Here is a 3,620-nt window from a genome sequence, read left to right on the forward strand (position 1 = left end):
AGACGGTTCTGGTTAGAGGAGACGTCTGTCAGACGGTTCTGGTTAGAGGAGACGTCTGTCAGACGGTTCTGGTTAGAGGAGACGTCTGTCAGACGCTCAGGATGCTGAAGTTACATGAACATAAATCAGCGAGTTGCTGATTTATGTTCACGCTGGAGGAGGAATGTGTTTGTTCCCTGGAGGCCGACTGAGCAGCGAGTACCCGGCAGGATCCAAACAGCCTGCACAGCGGTACTGGATGCTTCACTGCAACACACACACACACACACACACACACACACACACACACACACACACACACCGGACTGGGATAAGGCTGCAGGACGTCAGGAGGCCGATCAGAACTACATTCACTCATGATTATCAATGTTAGCTGAAGCTGATTAATTTCCTCGAGTGACAGAGAAAAGACTTCATTAAAAACAATAAACCTGATAGGAAATGACAATAAAAACCATAAATTATTCTATGTTTGGCAGGTTTCTGGATATAGAGACAGATAAATATTTACAAACTTTGACAATAATTCCTTTAGGTAAAGTTGGTTTATGGGTTTTAGTTTGAACCATTTCCTGTTTTCCCCTCATGACTCCGTCCGTCCATCCATCCATCTGTCCATTTTCTTACACCCTTGTCCCTCACTGGGGTTGGTGGGTTGCTGGTTCCTCTCCAGGTAACGTTCCGGGCGAGAGGCGGGGTCACCTGGACAGGTCGCTAGTCTGTCGCAGGGCAACACAGAGACACACAGGACACACACACTCACACCTAGGGAGGATTTGGAGAGGCCAATGAACCTGACAGTCATGTTTTTGGACTGTGGGAGGAAACCGGAGTACCTGGAGAAAACCCACCATGCACAGGGAGAACATGGAGACTCCATGCAGAAAGACCGGGAATCGAACCCAGAACCTTCTTGCTGCAAGGCAACAGCTCTACCAACTGCACCACTGTGCAGCCGGGCCTCATGACTCCAACAGTAAAATGCTTCATGTTGAAAACGTTCTGGTTTGTCTCTCTGATGGTTGGACGCTTCAGTCCAGCTGTGTCCCCCAAACGCAGCTCATGTCCATCTGAGCCTCATTTTCTCTCCTGCCTGCCAAAGCAAAGATAAGCAGTTATTAATTATTCTTCAGGCTAAAACGACCCTTTGTTTTCAGGAAAACAACCTAATGCATGTTGAGGATTTGGCTTTTAAAGCAGCAGCAGCAGCTAACTGAGCGGCTGCAGCGCTGATGCGTTATGATGTCATGATGTTTATGTAATTAATGCGCAGCTACATGCATGAATGTAAAATAAGTTGGTGCTCAGCCACATCCTGATAAACTCGGTTATTAAGTGTTTCCCTGGAGAAGAGGAGAAAATGAGCAAAGTAAAACTGATTGGAGCTTCTTGAGCATTCATCTCAGACCCGCCGTCGCCATGGCGAGCGCACTCAGCTAATCCTCTCTGCTCTAATGCGTGTGGGGTCATAAAATCTGATTTGCCTCCTCGGTTCTGCTGAGAGCCACTAATTCCTCATTTTCCCCTTCCTGTCCACGCTGGGACCTTTTCAGGTTTCCACGCCTCAGTCCACACGGGGTGAACTCTGTGGCGCCCTCCGGTGGCCAGAGTGAAGGCTGCGTGGTGGATCCTCGGCCTTGCTTTAAGCCAGGGGTCCCCAAAGTGGGTCCAGGAGGCAGAAACAACCTTTTCAGCTTGTCAACGTTCCTCTCAGGCCTCTAATGAGCATCAGTGGATCCAGGGAGAGGCTAAAACATGCAGGATGCCACCAGGACCCACTTTGGGCCCCCCTGCTTTAAGTGATCACAGAGACAGCGCCCCCTTCCTGCAGACAGCGCCCTCCGTGGGTGAAATGTTGGTATTACCTCAGATAAATGTTTCTCAGACGTTCGACCCGAAGTCCAGAGGAGCAGAAAGACGCATCTCTGCAAACCGAATGAAGCTGTTCTCATCGTCGGACCCAACAGTGACAGGCGGTTTCTACGCTTTGGGGCGACTGTGGAAAAGCTGCGATGGTGACGGGATGAGCAGCATCAGCTGGACCCAGAGGAGGATCTGGACTCTGGAGCTGCAGCAGAAGCATCATGCTGGGGTATCTGAGGATGAAACGGTCTCCATGGCGATTCAGTTTGATCCTGGTGGTGATGAAGTTCTCCTCCATCCTTCATCTTTCTGGTTTCTTTCCGACGCTGCGGCCATCATCTGCTCCGCCCCGCCGCTCCTGATGAGGCCGTCCATCCGCCCCACGTCCTGTCTGGTGTTCTGACGTTCTACCTGACCTGCTCTCTCCTCCTGCTGCTCCAGGTTTCAGTCACAGCCTCTCATTTTAACTCTGATTGTAGCAGTGACCTTCAGCTCTCTGAGGCTTAAGCTCCGCCCCTCCTGGTTTCCAGCGTGTGCGGTTCCTTCATCAGTTTTGGTCCCGCGGGCGAAACAATCCCTGGTGAACAAACCGTTTCCTCAACGGTTGTGGCCAAACAATGTCTGAGTCTGTGGGAAATCGTCTCTTCCTGGTCGAATGTTACTTCCTGGTTGAGTGAAACCACGTTGCTGTCGGCGACGTGGTTTCAGAGCCGGACCTGGAGGTCAAACATTCTGATCATTTCTCTGGTCAGTAAAATCTGTTGAACCTTTTCTGGGTTGTGATTTCTGCTTTTGGTCCAGAGTGAAATCAGACTGTTTATTATTCACACACACAGTGTGTGTGTGTGTGTGTGTGTGTGTTCTTGTATTTTCCCCCACGTGGGGACTTCGGCCTGACTCTATGCATACACGTGGGGACCTGTTGACCCGTGGGGACCAAATTTGAGGTCCCCACCGGCACAACCCCATTTTGCAGTAGAAAATGGTGTATAAACATGCCTGGTGAAGTTTTCCAGGAAGTCCCCACGAATTCCATTCCAAGACAGAATTTGTGTGTGTGTGTGTGTGTGTGTGTGTGTGTGTGTGTGTGTGTGTGTGTGTGTGTGTGTGTGTGTGTGAGAAAAGATCTGATGTTGAGTGAGTGTCTGTATAAATGTGTTTGCTGAAGCTTCAGAGTCTTTCAGCCTGTTTGGTGACATCTTTTAATTCTAGATCTATAATCCCACATGTATTTCCTGTATTCTAGCTGACAGTCGGCCGTCTCCACGTTACTTCCTGCGTTTTTCTATTTTCGTCCTTCGTCCCTGGCTGTCGTCACTCAGAGTGATGAGTCAGCACAGAAACGTCAATCAGTCCGGGACACAAGCAGCAGGCGGGTCAGAACCAGACAACACAATTACCGCCTGCTTCAGCCTGAGCTGCTTGCTGACGCGCTTCACTCTGGAAACGTCCAGAAATAGGACAGACAGAGTGAGTCTGTAGGTCAGACGTCGCCTGCGAGGTCCAAATGGACCCACATGAGGACGGACCCAATCCATGGTCTCACAGAGACGCTGTCCTCCTCTCGTCTTTGAGAGTCAGAAATGAACCTGATGCTGCTGAGGAGCTTCTTCAGACCGCTGGGCTCAGACTGCTGCAGCTGGAAACGGCGAGCAGAGAAACAAACGGGTCAGAGAGGAAGAGGAAGGTACCGAGACGATGGAGTGATGACGGAACAGAACACGGATCCAATCAGAACCAGCTTCTATCAACACGGA

Source organism: Poecilia reticulata, linkage group LG5 (assembly GCF_000633615.1).
Source record: "Poecilia reticulata strain Guanapo linkage group LG5, Guppy_female_1.0+MT, whole genome shotgun sequence".
NCBI lineage: Eukaryota > Metazoa > Chordata > Actinopteri > Cyprinodontiformes > Poeciliidae > Poecilia > Poecilia reticulata.